General features: G+C 32.6%; 1 protein-coding gene and 1 pseudogene across 2 annotated transcripts in view; one reads left to right on the plus strand and one right to left on the minus strand.

Moving 5' to 3' along the window:
• The window catches only part of ADGRB3 (adhesion G protein-coupled receptor B3), a 754,183-nt gene that overhangs the window by 12,152 nt on the left and 718,930 nt on the right, over positions 1–23,101 (plus strand). The gene's annotated exons all lie outside the window — the stretch shown is intronic.
• Positions 14,083–14,200, minus strand: LOC129039646 (small nucleolar RNA U3; annotated as a pseudogene).

Below are 23,101 nucleotides of genomic sequence, written 5' to 3' on the forward strand. Positions count from 1 at the left end.
GCAACTAAGTTTTCCTTTATAATTTCATAAGGAAAATTACAGCTTTTTACTTTTCCTTTTTGTTTGTCCATTTGTTGCTTTTCACATCAAGAAAGGAGCCTGAGAGGAAAAGAAGTAACTAAAAAAGAATTAAAAGGCTGACTTTTCTTCTAGACTTCTATTGAAACAGCTTGATTTTTTTTTGAACAGGTAATGCAAAACAAATATTTTATGTCTGCTGGATGTTTTTGGAAATACTTCTTGTGTTTACTACTTATAATAATTGTAATGTAAAAAGAGGGCAACTTGGGAAGACAAAAATCTGTTTACTTTATATAATCTTTCCACATAAATCTGGCAAACTTTCAAAGATCTGCCTCTGCACTGTAGACTGAGAAATGTCAGTTTATTTTGGCTTCCAAGAGAGGTCAGCTTCCTTTACAGATATGTCAGCCTGTGGTCAGTTCTCTTTGGCTGGCCTTGCTTTTTGCAACTTAAAGGGCAAACTGTATATTTTTTAAGTGGTGCTTGAGAAATTAGCCAATTGCCATGGCCATTTTATTTTTCAACAGGCTTTGCTTTCAAATATGATGAAGTGAACAGCCGTGGAGCAGCATCATTTCACTTCCAAGAAAGAGAACATTTTAATACTTTAGCTTGTAGTATATTAAAAATCTACTCTTTTAAAAACATATGAGTTCTTTCTGTTTAGTGGTTTCCCTGGAATTTTCTAACGATCATACTTTGGTGTTCAATTGGTAATAAAGGGTCACAAATGAATTCTAGGTATAATAAATATTACATGTGCTTGCCTCTGGCCTCTGTATTCTGAGACCACAGAAACCACAAATATGGAGCAGTGGGAGTTTAGGAGAACAGAAGTTGATCCACTAAATAAAAAACTGATTTAGGCAAAAGAAATAAGTAAATGGTAGGATGTAAATTAATACAACATTATCTCCCCTTAGCAGTGGAACCTTTTTTCTAAATGGAAGCCAATATATAAGAGCTTTTTAAAAACAGAGCTGCTCTGGATGAAGTGGGCAGAAAGCCTAAAGCCGTGCCTAATCAGTCTCTCCTTTCTTCCTATATTGGTAGGAGAGGGAACTCTTCTTGAAAAACCACTGCAGAACTATAAATCAGTGTCTCCATATGAAGCCACATACAAGAAATTAATGTTTTAAACTTCCTTCCATTGAAAACTAATATTTTCAATTTTATGATCACCAAGTATATATAAGGACTATCAGTTTGTTCCTACTGTGTTTTGCTTAGAACAAAATTCATAATTTATCTAGGATCCTACGGCCTGCATATCTATCTGTGCTGAATTTTTTTCCATGCTCTGTTCTTCCCACACAACCCAATAATTGAGTTTGCCTGAGTCTAACTCCCACCCCTTACGCAAGTCTTCATCTTTCTCTATGGTGCTTCTCAGGTATCTTCAATGCCTGCTGGGTAGTGTCCCATAAGCATTCTCTGTCACTTCTCCACCATGCCTCACCCTGTCTGGTAGGCATTTGCAATCTCCTGCCAGCACTCAGTGTCTCTGCTTTTGCTTAGGACAGACCTTAGTGTCATGAAGCCAAGCTGTCTTTAAGCCAGCAGTGAGACTCCCGCTTTCCCACTCTGTGTCACACTTGTGAAATAACAGATCTGCTTATGATCTACCTCTTGCTCCTGGAACGTAAACACTTTCTTCAGACTCTGTCTGGAGCCAGTTTGTCCTGAGGCCCCCTGTTGGACATCAAGACAGGCACCACATTTCTCCACCTTTCTCTCTGGTCATCTGAACTCCAGACGTCTTCCACCCTGGGCTCCCAAACAAAAATCTTCCTGCAAATTAGCTTACTCCAATCATATGTTTTTCTCACATACTAGTTTACTTAGGTAAATATGAATATTTATTTAGAATCCTTTAAAATTTTTAAGTATAATTGATCAATATTCAGAAGCCTTAATTTTAAATCTTTATAAATGTAATACATTTGGGTGGTATTCATTCTGCCTCTCCTTTATTGTTTTGATAATCCTCAAATATTTCAGTTTCAAACTCAGGTTTCTTGGAATAAGCTGAAGTTATTAGAGCAATAATAATTATGCTTAATTCTTTTGGTGTTTACACATAATGAATATCCTTAACCGAAGACATGTTAATAAAATAACAACAAAAAGCTTATTAGCATTGACATTACTTAGATATCAGTAGATAATTGAGATGTAATGAATGTTTTTCACTAAGTTGTTACAGACTCCTACCATTCTGGGTTTATGTAGGAATTGTGTTACTGGCCTACTACTAATGGTTGTTTGGGGTTATATGATTGGCTCTGGCTAATGAGTTGTGAGTGAAAGTGACATTGCTCACTTCTGATCTGAGTCATTTTATTGATGGAGTAAGACCATGAAAGTGTCTTTGTTTCTAGCATGGATACCTGTACCTAAAGAGAAGGGGCTCCTCTCTCAGCTGAGTTCTTAAGTGACTAAAATGAGAAGAGCCTCTGCTCTAAGCCTTTGCCTGTCTATGATGACTGTGAGGCATGAGCAAGGAATAACTTCCTTTTTCGAGACGCTGAGAAGTTAGGAGTTGGTATTGTCACTACAGCCTAACCTATCCTATTCTGACATATCTATAATGTCCAGTTGAGGTGGATTGGGGAGCAGTTGTGGTGTGCTAAAACATGATTAGTTACATTGGTGATGTGTTCTATAATCCAGATGTAATAAGGTGATGGGCATGTCAGTAAATGATATTTTGGGGGAAGAATGTATGCACATATTCCACATTGTACTCTGAGGTAGCTGCATATATTGCTAGCAAAGCACTCTAGAACCCATTTTATGTATGATTTATCAAAATGATCTTATTTTAGCCTACTTAAAATTAATAAATACTAAAATAAGTACAGTCATTCTATATTTTTATAGGAGACTATTCATTCAACATTTATTTAAAGATACTCGAGTTTTTCTTTGTTTTAAAACTACATTAGAGAGAAGGTTCTGTGGTCCTTTGCTGAACCACGATTGTTACAGAACTAAGAGAAAAACATTTATTCTAGCATGGTGGTTTTGCTGAAAGGTAAGAACTTGTCCTGTTCTCTTTTTGTCCTTCCTCTCCTTCCTGCCTATCTTCCTTCCTTTTCTTCTCTTGTATTCTTTCGTCTTTCTCTCTTCTATTTCTCTCACAGCCCCTCCCTCCCTCTCTCCCTCTCTTCCTCCTTTGTTCTTTTACTCCTTTTTTTTGATACATAGGCTATAATTTATAAATGTTGGTCTATAGGTTAGACATTGAAATAATTTGCATGGAATCTGTTATTAATATACATGTAGGTGTTTGGTAAACAAATAATTCTACAATAGGTCATGAGGAACTTGTAATCACTTAGTAAGCACTGCTTCATTAATCTTAATTTTCTTGTGAGGTTAATTGTGTAGCAATAATTAACCTCCCCTTTGAGTAGGTGGGCTTTTGTCACACTGAGAAGTATTCTTATCTCCCCTGAGAGGCAGGAGAGGAAAAGTAGGCTGTTGTAAACTTTAAATAAGACTCTGTGAGTTACTTAGTGGGGAGGAAATAATTCTTCCCAATGTGAGTGGTATGCTGGCAAGCTTTGTTCTACGGGGCTGTGCCTTCCATTTAATTTCCTGGCTTTCTTATTCTCAAGAAGTTTGGATTATGATATGCTCATTAATTATAAAAGAGACTTCAGTAGTCAGAGAATAGTACAAATAGGCCATTGAGCAACTAAGAAATTAAAACAAAATGAAAAAATAAACACTTTCTGCTTTTTTTTCTTCTTACGTATTGTGAAGAAACTCCAGGGATGGAGTGAAGTGTCAGTTTAGTTCCCACATTTGTATATCTGATCTGTGACACACACATCCACATATACACTTATATGTGAATATATGGCATTAAATGCTCACAAGCTGTATATGCGTATATTATTTGAAAAGATAATCATTTTTCAATAGTTTGAGAATATATTCCCTGATAAACTGAATTTACTAACTAAATATTTACTAAATATACTCTTAACCAGGGTGATTTATGAGATCATAGGAATAACAAAGAATAAAAATACCTTCTGCAAAGGAAGCTTTAAATTTTAATTTGATTTGTTTGATAATTCACATGAAGTCTTTGTAATCAATACATTCAGATCAGTATTCTATGAATCTTTCTGCATGTCAGAAATTAAAGTTTTACTTAGGATTTAAGAGTAAATCGTTTGCCAAGTAGGTTTCTAAAAGTGAAAACAAATGTCAATTTCAAAAGAGAACAATTTAGTTTTACATTTCTGAGGAAGTCACATATATTGTGTATTAATAAATTAACAGTCTCACATTCTCTTTGATCATTGATTGTTTCTTGGCAGTTTGTTACATACTAGATTCTACACATCTCACAGCTATAAATTCAGTACCAGAATTTAGGGAGATAATTTTAATATAAAACAAAGATTGTTGTTAGAGACAACATGTCATAGTGTTTAAGGGTCAAACTCCCTGGGTTCCAGTCCCAATTTCCAGCTCTGTGGCATTGAGACTTTTACACACTTCTCTAAACATCAGGGTTTTGTTTTGTTTCGTTTTTTTGTTTTTGTTTCTGTTTTCTGTGAAGTGGTGATGATTTTAGTGAAATAATTGGAAGACTGAATGAGGTAATGCATGTAAAATGCTTAGCATAATGTTTGGACTGTGTAGTAAAGGCTTGATAAATGTTAAATTCCATTAATTGGGTAATCCTGGAACCCTTTACTGCAATTAGAATTCTTTATTACAACAAATAAAATTTTGATTCATAATAAAAAGTAATCAGTTTCTTTAATTGACCTCAGAGAAATTAAAATGCCTCCTGGACTGTTAAGTCCTCAGAAATGTATTGCATCTTTAATTCTTTATTTCCTCTGCATACTCATGCACATGAGAAAAAATTTCTGAGTTAAGACATGTCTATTCTCCTTTAGTCCTCATTTCAAATATCAACCACTGTTTACAGTATCACCACTTTTTCCTTTAAAAACGGACTAGTCAGTTTTATTTAGAGATTGTTTGACAAAGAGTGATCCCAAATGACGGTTTCCTGAAGACCAGGATATACCAACCAAGAAAAGGCAAGTATGTTTTGGCCACCTAAGTAACTTCCTCGTCTGAGTATTTTTCTATAAATATGGATGTTCCTTTGGACTAGTCCTTTCTCAATCATATTGAAGTTTAAATATATTTACTTTAATTGGTAAAATCAACTTAAAAATCTCTATTCTGATTTTTTCCTAAGGATTGGTATGCATGTTAAAAGTAACCAAAGTATAATTTATGTCTTGGCCTGTATTGAATGCCTTTTTCCTCCTGAGCAGAGTCAATTGAAAAATATCTTGCTTGCTGTCTCCTTTTTTAACATTTATCCTTAGGCTTAATGTAGGAAAATAGCAATAAAATATAAATCCATATTCTATTTTTTAAAAGATCATACTGTTTTATTTTCAATTTTATGAAACTTTTACTTTTAGATATTACAAACAAGAGAATTAGAAATGTGACGTTAGACTTTTAACTCTCTGTAGTCCTTTGTATTTAGAAGAGAATTTGGATTAGAAAACCACCTTCTGAAGGAGATTTTGACATTACTGTGTGAGCAAATTCAGGCAAGTCACATAATCTCTTAGAGAGAGCTTCAGTTTGCTCAGTTATAAAGATCAAAATAATCATCTGTAACACACTGGATTGTATGGAAAGTATAATATACATGAAATCTATTTAGAAAAATGAAAACCAGCATGCAAAAATGTTGTTGTAATTATTATTATTGCCAACATAAACTTGTAAAGTTGTTCACATTTATTAGTTTAGTTCATTGGCCTGTATGTATGTGAAATAATGGTCCAGTCCTTTGATGATAAATATCACAAATTGTTGGATAGATTTGCTGGGTTTGACATTTTAAATTAAGACTCTGATCTTCTGTTAGGAAAACATTTATTTCTTTGGTTTTTCTTTTTACTTTCTATGTCAGTGGAAGCAAGGAGTTTCGGCTTCATATTCACATATTTCAGAGTTCCACTCCCAACCCTGCTTTCCGCTAGCTTTGTGACCTTTGGCAGTTTGCTTCATAGTTTGGTTCATAGAAAATATGAACCATATTTTCTGCATCTGCAAAATAGAAATAATGTCTATGCTTTCTTAATATAGTCTGTACAAAAAGCAATATTAAGATTAATGCACAAATAATGCAGAAGTGGGAAGTTCTCTTAATTCAGGTTTTTTAAGTAATCTAAAATGTTGTTTTAGGCTGCCCATAGAAAATGAAGTATAATGACTTCAATTTTATTCAATCCCAGTTTTACTCATCTGTAGATGAAGATCAGAAATATAATGAGTTACTTTATAACAGGCTACCACTCTTACATCAATCAGACAAGCAGCCTGAAAATAAACACATCCTTTCTGTCCTTGTGTTTCCTGGGAAAGTCAAGAGTTAGCATTAAAGGAAAATGAGTACAAATGAAGAGTTATCAAAAAATTTCCCCAAGTGCTAAAAACAAAAATGATCAGGGAGATATTGTCGTTTTACAGAACTATTTGTTTTCTGTAGAGGGCCAAGTCTATATATAAATAAGCCTAGGTCTCAGTGCCATATCATGTAATTAAGAATTAAATGTATTAGTCTTTAAGGAATGCAAATGAGGTAAATTTTACATCAGTAAAAATTTTTAAACAGACGAAAATATGGAAACGTGTTAATAGAGCTTCAAAATTTTATGCTATGTTTTTGAATCAGTCTTGAAAAGACTACAGATTGGTGTCTGTCCTCCTCTGCAGGTGATAGGTGGGACTATTTCAGAGGATAAATGTGATCAAGCAGCTGGCCATGGTTTTGTTCTGATGGGATTACTCAGCAAATTTAGTAGATAAACTAAACATTTTCCTATTACTTTCTACTTAAAATACTTACTCAACTTGTAAAGAGTTTTATCAAACCTTAGACTTTGTAAACACTTTTAAAAACACTCAGTTTTTTGCCTTTGAACAAGTGTAGCAAAATTAATAGGTGAAACTATATGCAAATTTTTATAGATCTTTGCTTAATTCAGGTAATATCAACCTAACATATTTATTTTGATTAATTATGTATTTGGTTAATTAAACACAACTGGCATTGCACAACTTAACCCCAAATGTATAAACTTTTCTGTTAACCTGGCATCTATGGGAAATGGCTATTTTAGTAATCCATTAATGGAAATTTACCATCTGTAGTAGATATTTTGAGAATTCAGATGGAACAAACAACAGACTACTAAGCCCATACTTTGTATTTATTTATTTGTGTATTTCATAATCACAATACTAATGAATCATTCCTGTGTGTCAGATAAAATTTTAAATATTAACTCTTTCATTCTTCCTAAGAGCCCCATGAGATAGCTATTATTATTACTTTTGTTTTCTGGATGAAAAGACTGAGACACAGAAAAGTTAAGTGACTTGCATAGTATCACATTGAGAAGAGGCAGAGCTGAATTCAAGTTCATTCTCTGAGCCCTTACACTATACCACCACTCTGTAAAGATACATATAACACAATATTAGTTAAAAACTCAAAAAGAACTTAGCTTATCCCATGTTTTGTAACTATAGGATGGTTTCAAATAGAAAAATATATGTATTTTAAATCCTGCAAAGTACATCTCCAGATATGTTTAGTGGCCTCTGTCTGGTAATGTTTCTTCCACCTAGTGTTTTCCAAGCTATAGCCTGCCTGTGTCCTCACTAATAAAAGGACTTTCTTCTTTAACCAAGCCTATTGCTCAAAGAATTCTGCAATCTCATCTCTCCCAGGAAACCTCCAAGTGATAAAAAATGGAGTATTAATTTCGACCTGCTATGAGACGTGCAAAGTTTACTTTTTATTCACTAACACAAAGTTTTTTGAATTGCTACATTTTAAATTAGTATACATATTTATTTAGATATAAGTTTAGTCTATGTTTAACATTTTGTTTTCAAAAAATTTAAATGTCTTAGGTTACAGGGGCATAGATGTTAAAGGCTTTGCTATTTAATTACCTTGAACTTTACTTAGCACCATATTAACACAACGAGCTGCTTAATCTTTTCTGTAATTATGATTATAGAAGATCAAAATAAAACTAGAATTACAATTATCTTTTAATGATTTTAAGTTGGTAAGATGTCATTTCTATTAGACAAAAATAATTTATAGTTAGATTAAGCATCTCTAGTACCAGAAGATACAGGATACCTATAAAAGAAAGAGAGGTGAAAAGTTCATTCCCTGGCTTAGAGAATATTTTATTTAATTTTTGTCTTGAAAATAGTTTTCATAAGTTCTTTTGTAACTCTCAACTTTTATTTACCTGAGAACCAAAAATAAATATCCTATTAGAAAAGAAATAAATCCTGATCCATCCTAACTAAAATAATTTTTTGTGGAATTTTCTTAATTGTGGTAACTAACACTCAATTACTGAAAATCAAGCTGATGCAATTTTTTTTTTAATGATAAGTGATTCAGTGTTTTGGGGATGTGATGGTTTCCTCAGAGGAAGTAATCAAAACAAAATTATTTTTCTTGATAAAAAGAACAGCTACTTCATTTTTTCCAAAAAAAAAAAGACAATTCAGAGAACTTATGTAGGTCATTATCAGTAAAAAAGTACGAAGGAGAAAACATAACAAAATTAATTATCTGTAAAGTACATAAGATGATTTAAAGTTTCCATTTTATTCTTATTTATTTTGTTTTCTTGAATTTATTTCATATTTATATATGCTAAGAAAGCGTATTTCCCCATAAATATATTTAGAATGACTTTTATTGACTTTTTAATGTAATTTGTAACTATTACATTTATATCACAACACAAATATATATCCTGTCATCTCTAATATAAATTATTTTTATACGTTATCTTTTTAAAAGTTGTATTTAAATTACTCCAGAATTCTTATATCATGTGAATTATGTGAAAGGACTTTAGGTACATGATTAAAAATATTCTAGCATTTGCATAATTTAACAGATTAAGAAGAAGAATTTAGAAAACCATTCCAGGGCAATTTACTTGTTTTGAACATCTGTTTGACAGCTGGAGTAATGAAACTTAACACAGCAGTAACCATCTTTTACACTGATCCTCCATGCACACACAACCACTAGGAAGGATTAACTACTATTAATTCTGGCTTTCTTTTGCCATAGTGATTTTCCTTGAAAAACAAATTGAGAATCCTTTACTGTAGAATAGCTGAAATTTATATGCATAATATGAATAACACTGATTAAAACCATACTTCAATTTAATATAAATGCAACAAAGAAAGCCAGTTCTTGAAGTTAATACAGATAATTATGATAGAATGTCCTTGAAATTCGTATAAGCACATTTTAGGCAATAAACAATATTATAGTAATAGCCGATGTCATATTCAGCAGAAATTAATGTTGAATTGACTAGATAAAGACTAGGCTCACAACCTTTCAGATGTTTAATATATTTTTTAGATTGTATATTTTATATTTCATATAAGTACAGTATTAAAATATATTTTAATATTATGTGTTTTTACCTTTTTTAGTGAATCTTTTTTATGTATCACTTCCTTTGTTTTCATTTAGTATGTTGATACTTTGGGATACTTTCAATGGAAGATGTTAAATGAGCCTGCATTCTCAGATTGCAGGGAAAAAGTTACTTTTCTAATTTAATTTTAAAAATAAATAATCATTATACACACAATTACCTTGTGTAGACCATACCAGAAGTTAATGGTGTGAATTCTCCTTTCAAGGTACAAATTATTCAGAGCCACTCAAATTGATATTCCATCCTTCTAAAATTTTACTTCCATATATCCAAATTTCTAGGTATATTGTAGGCTTATTTAATAGAATGACAATAAAGATAAGATTGAAACACTTGTAAAGTAAACCATGATGGACTTCTTTTAAAATGTCTCATCTGTAGCTAAATGCTTCAGTTACATAGCAAGGGATGTTGTTTTATAATTACTCTTACACAGTAATTCCAATTTTTAAGATCTTATCAACAAATAAGATTGAGTTTTGCCATAAGTTTCTTCTCTTCAGCAAAACGTTAATTTAACTCATGCTATGTTACAATAGTTGTGGATAGCAGGCATGTACACAATTTATATGAAATAAGCTGGATAAATGGCTGTCAGAAAATCATGATTCTTAGTGTTTTCTTTCTTCTTAGTCTAAAATCATTTTGCAAAAATTATATATTTGTATGTATTTATTTATAAATATATAATTACTAACATATATAAAGCATCACAGTGAAGTAGTATACTATGAATTCAATGATTTTACATACAAAAAAAATGTTTTTTGGACCTTAATTTTTCAAGAAGTGCCTCTAGGTATAGTATTACATGAGATAGTAATGGCAAACAGGATTTATTTGTATATTACATTATTAGCCTTCAAGTCAGAGCCATTGAATATAAATAGGGAATATATTTAATAAATACCCAAAATGAGAAGATTATTTAAGATTTTTGCCATTATTGGGAAGAAACAAACATTATAGCATTATAGGTGGCCAAATATATATATATATATATATATATATATATATATATATATATATATTTGTGGCCTATGGCTATTTGGATTTAGATTGGACTTTCAATGATTGGCAGGAATATAATTTGAGTGAAGGAAACAGCTTTAAATAAAGCTAAATAAATAAATAAAGGCTAGGCGCTTTTGATTTTAATCTAATGGTAGTGGGGGACCTTCAGAAGGAATTTGTGATCAGGGTGCAGGGAGACAGGCAAATAGTTATCATGAAGGAGGTAGAGGTTGAGTGAAATTTAAGCTAGCAAAATTAGACTATCTGGGAAGGGGACTAGGGAACCAGGTGCCTTAATGGGACCATGATGAGGCTTCTGCAGTAATCCAAAAATAAATTGATTACAGCAGAAGTAATTGAAAAACAATGATGAAAAGCAGTGTGATCAGTTTGAAACATTTAAAGTGGCAAGGGGTCATAAATTTTTTAAACAAAGTACCAGAGGGAAATAAAAGGCTTCACTTTTGATGATTGTGATATTGGCACAAGTCAGGAATTTGCAAAGGGAAGCTGGTTCAAGTTGAGCCAAGTATGGTGCAGAAATGATGAGTCTGAGGTTTTGGCAGATAATTAAATTGGCAATGTCCTATGTAAAAACAAATAGAATTTGATATTATAGCTCTGTCACTTAATGGCTATGGATTTACCACATAACAAATTAACAAATCTGAGCAGCTTAGAATAGTCCCTTTCATGTAACTTTAGTGCTTACTAATTTTGGGGAAAATATGAAACCATTGGAGAGGGGAGTCTAAGTTAATTTTCAGAGGTAAATTTATTTTACATTATCAATAAGAAAAATAATCTAAGATAAAGTGGGAATTTAAGTGAAGTTCCCAGGATAGGGCGAGATTTTGGGTATTATTCCAGAGTAGTCAAATATTGAAAAGAAAAATCAGAATTCTGAGGCTTAAGTAAGGAATGTTTGGTGAATAATTAAAGCTGTGGTCACAGGTAATGTGTTTTAGAAGTTGTATTAAAAATTATAAAAAAATTTCTTTCAATATCTGTTAAACAATTGCTTTAGGAGTCTTGAGTTAAAGATAAAAGTTGTATTCTAGTGTCTGTACACAAAAATGATAAATGAGTATATCTCAAAACAATATTAGAATATAAAATTCATCTGCTATAGAAACTTTAGAACACAATGTATCATCTATAAAAATATTATTTGTAGCTTTAAAAATCAATTATGCATATATATTAATGTTATCCCAAGAGAATCATGAAAATAGTGTTTGGTGCCTTTCTTTATTGACTCTATTTAACAAATTAACTACAAAACCACTATTTCAGAACTACTCACTTATAAGGGAAAATGGGAAGACAAAAAAAATTAACCCCCAAAGTTTCCAGAATTGCTATTATTTATATTATAATATATAGTATAAGTTTTTTTCTGATGTTATATAAACTTTTTGGTTAAATAGATAATAACTTTCTAGTAAACCCATTATGTCAGCTTTCAACAATGTTATATGGAAGTCAGCTTTCAACAATATTATATGGAAAAGTAAATTGAAATACATAAGATAAACATTTAAACAACTTTTATTTTATTTTGACTTACCTCTGTTATTTCAATTCATTTTCCTAAAGTTTCATAAATAAATACAAAGAAGACTAAATTTTGAGTAAGAGTTTTCATTGCATTTGTAAACAATAAATTATAGTTTGTGTTCATCGTATAATTTTTACTACTCTTCTCCATTAGACCCATTTTGAAAAGTTGTTGAAAGTGTTTCCTGATTTTTGAATCAAGTTTTCATTTAGATTTTAAAAATGCATGCTTTACCAAATTTGCATAATAAATCATGTAAAATACAAAATTATATTCTAGTACTTGAAAAATATTTATATTTTATTAATTATTTTTGGAGTTTTAAACTTGAGATTACTAGGATAAAAATATACATTTGAATTTATACAGCCAATTTTGTACCTTTTTAAATTGTGTATATTTGCTTAGATCTGCCATTAGTATCCATGTGTGTTTTGCCTATAGAAGGCAATGCATTGTAGAACTTCAGGGTTAATATGTTTAAAGTGGCAGAAATTCTACAACTATCAATGAGCAAGTTGCCTTGATTTCATCATGACTTAAATATGAAAAGCCGAAGAGAGCATTTGGCTTTCTGTTTCTTCTTCATCCAGAAACTTCGTTATTAAATATGTGAACGTCAGATATGATTCAAGTATTTTAGCATGCTACACATTGTGATCTTTAGAGTTACACTATCTATAAATTACAAGTAGCCCAACTAAAACATCTGCAGTGTGGTATTTTTGTGCAATTTAATTTTCACTAAAAGCATGAGAGTCAATAGGAAAGTCACCATCAGCAAAATTGAATACAGAAATTTCATTCATGGGATAAAAGGATTATTTTAAAATGAGTCAACTATGCTGAATGATATTTGTCCTTTTTAAAATGATAAATGTTCTCATTTGTCTTAATTTACTTTTATTTCTCATAGTATCCTACATTTTTAGAATATAATAAATAATTTTAAACACATTTTTTATGGTAATATCATTACTGAAAGCTGATGTACCCTCATTCTCAAATACCGATTGTTTTTTAGTAGTATGAAAATGTTTGAGATGTGTTTGATATTATATTTAGGATAAAATATTGTTATAGATTGAATGTTTTTACCGTCCTTCAAATTCATATGTTGAAATCCTAATTCTAATGTGATGATATTTGGAGCTGGGGACTTTGGGTCATAATTAGTTCGTGAGAATGGAACTTTCGTGAATGAGATTATTGCCCTTACAAGAAGAGGTCAAAGAGCTCGCAAGTTCTCTTTCTGCCATGTGAGTAATAAAGAAGTCAGTGGCTAAGAACATGGAAGAGGGTCCCCACCAGAACCTGACTATGCTGACAACCTGATCTCAGACTTCTGGCTCCCAGAACTATGAGAAATACATTTCCGTTGTTTATCAGCCACCAAGGCTATTGTGCTCTGTTATACCTGCCCAAACTGACTAAGACAGATATCTTTGAATCCTACTATTTTTATGCTCTTCTGGCCTATATAAGAAAGTTGTGCAGAGAGTTAAGTGTGCCCAGGGATTCACAGTGGTGGAATGATGATTTGAACCTGGCTGTCTCCAGAGCCTTCACCACTGTACTTTACTGCCTCCAAATATTTGTCTGAAACATTGCATAAGGGAGGGTGAGTGAATGGGGCTTTTGGAGGGAAGTGAGCACAAGGAGAGTGTGGCTGACAGTGAGTGGACTGCAGCAGCTTCCATCAGAGTTTAGTCTTATACACATTCTTACCCAACCTTTTGGTGGGAGCTCTTCTCTCAGTTTTTGGTGTTCATGTACCGTGTATGTAATTGGATTCGGTTCTTTAAGTCATGAGATCTCTCCCCTCCCACCTTCACCAGGCTTCACCTTCAGGCTTCTTTACTGGCCAAGATACTTTAGGGAACGCTATCCTTCTTGAAAGGTGAAGGGTGAAGGACCACTCTTTATCATCACTTCTCATTTCATGGTATTTTGTAGGTTCTCGGTGCTCTACACGTTCAGAGAAACTTCTCTAGTAACAAACTATAGAAATGATCCCTGAAAGTATAGTCTTGGTATTTTGTAGTTTCTGTAGTTTGTGTTTTGGGGTCATGGTATTTTCATTTCTTTGCTGTAAATGGATAGTTTTGCTTTCTCTTTATATTTGTTTTGTTGCGCCAATTGGGTTTCAAGAGTTGGAAGAAAAGATAAAAAAGATGCTAGTTCTCTGAAGTATTTAATTGGAGTCCAAAATATATTCCTCAAAATAATTTTATCTAAATTAACATTATCGGACCTTAGGTATTTTGGTATAACTTGAATATCTCTGGAGGAAAACAACAACAATAACAGTGCCTATTGCACAGAGCTCTATTGGGGTTTAATGGAGCTGACCAACATATGCAAAGTGTTTAGACAAGTACCACACACCATGATAGTTACATGATAATGTTAAACTATCATGAACATCATCATCGCTAATTGGGGCTTAATTTTTCTAATGTTAAATGTGTTTTTGCTTGGATATCTCTTTAAATTCTTCAGATTAATAACTCTATAAATACTTTATTCTGAATATACTAATTAGGGAAATAAAATATTTCCAATAATTTGTACTTATGATTTGGATTATAATTTAATACCTTTGTATTCATGTACAGAGCTCTTATGTTAAATACTATAGTAATATAAATGTATATCACATAAACATCCTATATTAGTGTCTAATTTTTGTAATCCCAAGATTAGCAGTGCAGTATGATCTCTTAGAAGTTTATCTAACATCAAATGATAAATAAACATAATATTTGGTTTTATATGGTGACATTTAACTATTTTGGTGTGCATTCCAGTTGGAATATATTCATGGGATTTATTTACCTCTGACCTTAGGCGAGACACTTCCTTTCTTTGAGCGTCATGTTCTTCATTAATAAATATCTCATAGACAAGATCTTGAATCACAAACTAGCAGACCTGAGTCTACCTGAAGAAACATTTTGATGTATCAGCTCAGTGTTTAAGGCATGTTTGAAACTTAAATGCTTTCAGTCAGAGCATGGTGTCACTAGTTCCTTCAGTCTCTGCCACTCAGAATTAGCTTATGTGTAGCCACTTCATACATTTATGCTAGGTGTGTGACCACGGAAGGAATTTGAGATTTTGACTCTTGACCTGTATCTCTATGTTCTCTTCCACCGTTAAAGTTGTCTATTCATGTGACTGTTCCCATTTAGAAGAGAGTTGAACAAATGGGTCCTTTTTCAATCCTCTTGTCCCTATCATTACACTTTTCGATGGATACCTGTAATTGTCCTATTCCCCTCAGAAGAAATGCATTTTTCTGTTCTGTTGACACGCAAGTTAGTCATAGGTCCCAGAGAATAACATTGTGGTTTTTGTAAATGCTCATTGTAAAGTCTATCAAGATATTTTGAGAAAAAATTTTAATCTTAATTTCTCTGAAATTAAGAATTATAAAGTAGCAAATTAAAATTCTATCTTATAGTCTCATTTTTATCATTAACTATTTTTATTTCTTCTTAGAATAATTTTTGAAAACTTATTAATGTCAAAACTAGAACTTATTTTGAACTTAATAAATGTAGTTGGATGACTTACCCTAAAAAAAGAAATGATAAATGACCTTGATAAGAAATACATGGAATTTTAGTGGCCAATGATTGAGATAATGGGATAATTTAAAGGAAAGTGTTTTGTACTCTCTGAAAAAAAGTATCATATCCAAATTAATGTGGTTATTTTTAGTTCTCTACAAATATGAAGTTGACCCACTATTCTTAGTATTAATAATACTACTTGGAAAATTGTAGTTGTCATTCAGTAGTTGTAATGGATTACTGTATAGTCAAACTGCATTATAAGCAATGCCAGAATATATAGAATTATATTATATATAAAATATAGAACTGGTACTTTTTTAAACTTTAGGGGAAAAAGTAATGTTACTTTTATAAAATGTAAGGATCAAACTTGTATCATTGGCTAAGTTCAATTTATAATCATAATTGTAGAATGATTAGAAACACTCCCATTACTTAAAAGGAAGAAACTGTTAAGATTTACAAGTGATTATTTGCTCATAATGCAATTCAGCTAGAAGTTTAATATTACAGATTTAAGCAAAACCATCAAAGCTACCTGGTGGTTTCATAGTTCTACTAAACCTGGATGTGCATGCTAAAATGCTAATTCATAGGTCTTCCTCTGCTTAGTGTCTATAGTTCTGTGTCTTCTCTTTAACCTAATATTGTAATCTTGAAAGAAATTTCAGGAATGATTCCAGTCTGAATTTTTATCTGTAGAACCTGAGAAAGTCAAACAATTTTTGGAATTAGTATGTGTTTCAGATAAATATTTACATCAGTAAAATAAATAGTTCATTCATAAGAACAAAATTTCATAACTAACTTTCTTCCAGGAAAACAGAAATTGCTGAGACTCCAAGGTTTTTTTATACCTAGGATCCCAAGCTGCATGTTGTTATTTTTGCCATATTCTATTTGTCAAAATAACTATTATAACAAGGCCAGCCCAGATTCAAGAGTCAGTGAAACAGAGCTGTAAAACTTTCTTGCCATATTTTCAATTAACTGTATCACATGATATACTTTGGCCACTGGTACACTGAAAAATGTGTGCGACTAGGGCTAGTGTTCTGGAAAATAAGAGACCAAAGGAGAGAGGCCCCACATTTAGAGCAATCCCAGCTACACTGAATGATTCCAGCCATACCAGCCTCAGACCTATATATATGACCATCCAGCCCTAGCAGAACATCCTGGGGATCAGAACCACTGAGCCAAGCCACATAACCTTGTGAAACTATAAATGTTGATTGTTTTAAGCTACTAAGTACTGTGTAGTATAAGCTAACTGATGGTAATCCCCTTTCCTGCAAGTTAGAGAACAGGAAGTTACCATGTAAAATATTGGTTCAAAACTGTGTAGCAGCTGCTAGAGCCAAAAAACTGAAGCCTCGTGCTAAATCTTTTCATAAGCATCAATAGTGGAACTTTTCCCCAAAGGACAAAATGCTTTCATGGCATTTTTATGGCAGAAAAAACATCTCTCTTCCAAATCTTGTATAACAGTGTCTAATAAGCTGAAACTAAATCATATCCGGAGCCCTACCGACAGGGAAGTCTGCAAAATGTAGATTTTAGCCCTTCAAAATTGACAGCACAGGAATTCATATTAGGAATCTATAATAGACAGTGAGCTCCAATCCATCATATCTGTTATAATCAGCACAAGTTCTTTTTCCTTTGGTAATTGTATTCATTTTTATGGATTTTGAGGATATAATTTCCTATCTGTTTAATGAAGAAATATATCAAAACTCATATTCATAGTTTTTTAGATATAGGAAATAATTTATTTTCAAATTGCGAACTAATTAACTTGTATACCAAGAAAGATGGTGTTTATTCTCTAGGACCAGAGTTCCCTGTAATTTTCTTAAGTTTGGAATGGTGGGAAAGGCTCTTCTTTCCAGTCTTCATCCTCATCGCCTGCTAGCTTACTGTTACCATTTTTTAATGCTTTAAGGCCCATATATAAGCTATTACCTTTAATAGAACCTCGAGTTTCTTTTCTCTCTACCTCCAAAGTATAATTAACACATACCCATCTTTCACTTCTTACCCTAAGTATCACTTTCTGGAAGAGACTTCTTCGGACCCCCCAAAGTTGATCAGGTTCTCTTGTTACAATAAGGAAAACTTTATAAAGTAATCATCCCCTAGCATTGTATATTTCCTCCTGTGGTCTGGTGAATAAGAGATGGCTAAATTAATTTTAGGATGGGAACACCTAACAAAGGAGCTAGCACTGAGAAAATATTTGTGAATGTATGTATGTATTTATTTTTATAATTTTTGAAAAAAATGTGTGAGCGCATGGTAGGTGTATATATTTATGGGATTTATGGAATACATGAGATGTTTCCACAGGCATGCAATGTGAAATAAGGATGTCATGGAGAATGAGGCATCCATCCCCTCAAGCATTTATCCTTTGAGTTACAAACAATTCAATTACACTCTTTTAGTTTTTAAAAAATGTGCAATTAAATTATTATTGACTACAGTTACCCTGTTGTGCTATTGTATAGCACAACATTTGTTCTATTTCTTATTCATTTGTTCTATTTCTTTTGTACCCATTAACCATCCACATCTACCCCTCAATCCCCCACTACCCTTCCCTGCCTCTGGTAACCATCCTTTTACTCTCTATGTCCGTGAGTTCAATTGTTTTGATTTTTAGATCCCACAAATAAGTGAGAACATGCCATGTTTGTCTTTCTGTGCTGAGCTTATTTCACATAACATAATGATCTCCAGTCTCACCCACGTTGTTGTAAATGACAGAATCCCAGTTTTTTATGGATGAATAATACTCCATTGTGTGTGTGTGTGTGTGTGTGTGTGTGTGTGTGTGTGTGTGTGTGTGTGTGTGTATACCAAATTTTCTTTATCCATTCATTTTTTGATGGCCACTTAGGTTGCTTCCAAATCTTAGCCATTATAAACAGTCCTGCAACGAACATAGGAGTGCTGATATCTCTTCGATGTATTGATTTCTTTTCTTTTGGGTATATACCCAGCAGTAAATATGTTAGCTCAATTTTTAGATTTTTACAGAACGTCCAAACTGTTGTCCATAGTGGTTTTACAAACTTACATTCCCACCCACAGTGTATGAGACTTCCATTTCCTCCACATCTTTGCTAGCTGTTGTTACTGTGTCTTTTTGATATAAGCCATTTTAACTGGGGTGAGATTATATCTCATTGTAGTTTTGATTTGCATTTCTCTGATGATCAGTGATGTTGAGCACCTTTTAATATGCCTGTTTGCCATTTGTATTCTTTCTTTTGAGAAATGTCTATTCAAATATTTTGCGCATTTTTTTATTGGGTTATTGGATTTTTTTCTTATATAGTTGTTTGAGTTCCTTATATATTCTGGTTATTAATCCCTTGTCAGATGGGTAGTTTGTAAATATCTTCTCCCATTCTGTGAATTGTCTCTTCACTTCATTGATTGTATCCTTTGATGTGCAGAAGCTTTTTCAACTGGATGTGAGCCAATTTATTTTGCCTTGGTTGCCTGTGCTTGTAGGGTCTTGCTCAAGAAACTTTTCTCTCAGACCAATGGCCACAAGATTTTCCCCAGTGTTTTCTTGTAATAGTTTCATAGTTTGAGGTCTTAGATTGAAGTCTTTAATTCATTTTGATTTGATTTTTATACTTGATGAGAGACAGGGATCTAGTTTTGTTCTTCTGCATGTGGATATCCAGTTTTCCAAGTACCATTTTTTGAAGAGACTTTTTTCTCCAATGGATGTTTTTGGCACCTTTGTTGAAAATGAGTTCAGTATAGGTGTATGGGTTCTCTCTTCTGTTCCATGAGTCTATGTTTCTGTTTTTTATGCCAGTACCATGCTGTTTTGGTGACTATAGCCCTGTAGCATAATTTGAAGTCAGGTAATGTGATTCTTCCAGTTTTGTTCTTTTTGCTTAGGATAGCTTTAGCTTTTCTGGGTCCTTTGTGGTTCCATATAAATTTTTGGATCTTCTTTCTATTTCTGTAAAGAATGTCACTGGTATTTTGATAGGGATTTAATTGAATCTGTAGATTGCTTTGAGTAGTATGGACATTTTAACAATATTGATTCCTTCCATCCATGAACATTGAATATTTTTCAATTTTTTGGTGTCCTCTTTAATTTCTTTCATCAATATTTTATAGTTTTCTTTATGGAGATCTTTCACTACCTTGGTTATGTTAATTCCTAAGTATTTAATTTGATGTGTGGTTATTGTAAATGTGATTACTTTTTAAATTTATTTTTCAGATTGTTCACTGTTGGTATGTAAAAATGCTACTAAATTTTGTATGTTCATTTTGTATCCTGCATCTTTACTGAATTTTTTTCAGTTCTAATAGTTTTCTGGGGGAATCTAGGTTTTCCTAAATACAAGATTATATCATCTGTAAACAAGGATAATTTGACTTCTCCCTTTCCAGTTTGGATGTCCTGTGTTTCTTTATCTTGTCGGATTGCTCTAGGTAGGACTTCTAATACTATGTTGAATAACAGTGGTGACAGTGGGCAACCTTGTTGTTTTCCAAATCTTAGGGGAAAGGCTTTCAGTTTTTCCCCATTCAATATGATACTAGCTGTGGGTCTGTCATATATCACCTTTACAGTGTTGAGGCATATTCCCTCTATCTCAAGTTTTCTGAGGGTTTTTATCATGGAGGGATTTCAAACTTTATCAAATGCTTCTTTCAGCATCAATTAAAATGATCATATGGCTTTTATCTTTTATTTTCTTGTTATGGTGTATCATATTGAGTGATTTGCATATGTTGAATCATCTTTCTGTCCCAGGAATAAATCCCACTTAGTCATGATGAATGTTCTTTTTGATGTATTGTTGAATTTGATTTGCTATGATTTTGTTGAGGATTTTTCCATCAATAGTCATCAGAGATATTGGCCTGTAGGTTTGTTTTGTTTTGTTTTGATGCATCTTCGTCTGGTTTTGGCATTAGGGTAATACTGGCCACATACAATAAGTTTGAAAGTATTTCCTCCTCCTCTCTTGTTCAGAATAGTTTGAGTAGGATTGGTATTAGGTCTTCTTTAAATATTTGGTAGAATTCAGAAGTAAAGCCATGAGTCCCAGGATTTTCTTTACTGGGAGATTTTTAATAATTGCTTTGATCTTGTTGTTTGTTATTGGTCTGTTCGGGTATTGGATTTCTTTCTTGTTCAATCTTGGTAGGTTGTATGAGTCTAGAAATTTGCCCATTTATTCTAAATTTCCCGATTTATTGTCATTTAGTTGCTCATAGTAGTCACTAATTATCTTTTGAATTTCTGCACTATCAATTATAATGTCTTTTTTCATCTCTGATTTTATTTATTTGAATCTTCTCTTTTTTTTTTCTTAGTCTGGCTAAAAGTTTGTCAATTTGTTTAACTTTCCAAAAATCCAACATTATGTTTGCTTGATCTTTTGTATTACTTTCTTCATTTCAATTCCATTTGTTTCTGATCTGATCTTTATTATTTCTTTTCTTCTACTAATTTTTGGTTTGGTTTGCTCTTGCTTTTCTGATTCTTTTTTTAATGCATCACTAACTGGTTTATTTGATGTTTTTCTTCTTTTTTGATGGATGCACTTGTAGCTGCAACTTTCCCTCTGAGTACTGCTTTTGCTGTATCTCACTGGTTTTTATATGTTATGTTTCCACTATCATTTGTTTCAAGAAATTTTTACTGAGAAAATATTTAATAAAATTTAACTTAATGAATGGATAAGACCCTTTTATATTCCAAGAAATATCTTCATATTTACCTTTGGTAGCAAAGATCACAGGGCTGCCTTGTATACAGGAGTGTGCAATATCTGGGTTGAGCTTACCTTGAAATGAGATTACTGCCTACTGCAGAGTTTGATAGTTAAGATTATGTGTCAAGTTGGTTAGTACATGGTACCCAAGTTTTGGTCAAACACTAGTCTAGATGTTGCTGGGAAGATATTTTTTTAATGTAATTGATATTTAAGTTAGTAGACTTTCATTAAAGCAGATTACTCTCCATAATATGGGTAGGCATCATCCAGTCAGTTGAAGCCTTCTGAGAAAAGACTAAGGTCTCCTCACAAAAAGGGACTTCTGCTTCCAGATTGTCTTTGAACTGGAGCTGCAATATCAACTCTTCCCTGCATCTTCAGACTGCAGGAATGCCCTGCAGATTTTACACTTGCTAGCCTCCACAATTATGTGAGCCAAAATTCCTTAAACTGAATTTCTCTCTGTCTCTCTCCCTCTCTCTCTCTCTCTCAGTAGGTGTGTGTGTATACATATGTGTTTGTTTGCATCTGTCTGTGTGTATGTTTGTGTGTGTATGTTAAGTGCAGTAATAATTAAATGACAATAACGATTAAAGTCACTTTCAAGGGTTCGAATGGGAATAAAAATAACTGAAAATAAGTGGAGATTCTTATCCTTGGTAGATAAGTTCCCTCATTTCCCTTTTTGACTAATAGACAGCATAGAAGGAAGTGAGGAAAGTAACCTACCAAGTTCAAGAATCTCTATTTACTACTAGTTATTTACTTCTCATACAAACCCTGGAAAGTAAGTTTAATTACTATTGCCATTTAACAGGAGAAAAACTCACTCCCAGAAAAGATAATATGTACAGCAGTGTGTGGTATGAAGCAATGCTGAAAACTCAGTGTTATCAGTCTCCATAACCTCTGTTATTCTCAGATTATCTTGCTACCTGCTGTTTGTGAGAGGAATTGTTTGACTATCGTTCTATTAGCTAGAGAGAGAGAACAGTGTGTTCCTGAAATAAAAGAGACTCTGGAAACTAGAAGAGGGCAAAAGATAAAACCTTAACATGTTATTGGAAACCTACATAATTGTCACTGGGGTTTTACTAGCAATCTTTATCCTGCTACTTCCCTTAATTTCAGAGATGATAAAAAAAATTTCCCTGGCTTTTTTTTTAAGGGCTTCTTTCCAGACCCTTATTTTTTGTTACCCATTAGTGAACTTGGGAAGGTTTTTATTTCTAAATTTATTGCCTAATTCTCCTGAAGCAGGTTTCACATTTGGATATTTCATTAAGATTGGCCTAGGACAAATCTTTGTCCTTCAAATGCAGAGGGAATAGGGACTATTTACTTCCTGTTCTGCTATCTCTATGTGCCTTTAAGTGAGAACAATTACTGGAAGAGTTGCTAAACGTATAGTACCCTTGGGGAAAGGAAATTTAAAATAATTAGATTTCTTATACTATAAAATAAGGGACAGCCTTCACAGTCCAAAGCCAAAGTCATTTCTAAAGATCTCTATTATTTAGAAGTTCCCTGGAAAGCATCTCACACCTATTTTTAGAATCATAGAATATGATGACCTTAAGA

Source organism: Pongo pygmaeus, chromosome 5 (assembly GCF_028885625.2).
Source record: "Pongo pygmaeus isolate AG05252 chromosome 5, NHGRI_mPonPyg2-v2.0_pri, whole genome shotgun sequence".
NCBI classification, from domain to species: domain Eukaryota; kingdom Metazoa; phylum Chordata; class Mammalia; order Primates; family Hominidae; genus Pongo; species Pongo pygmaeus.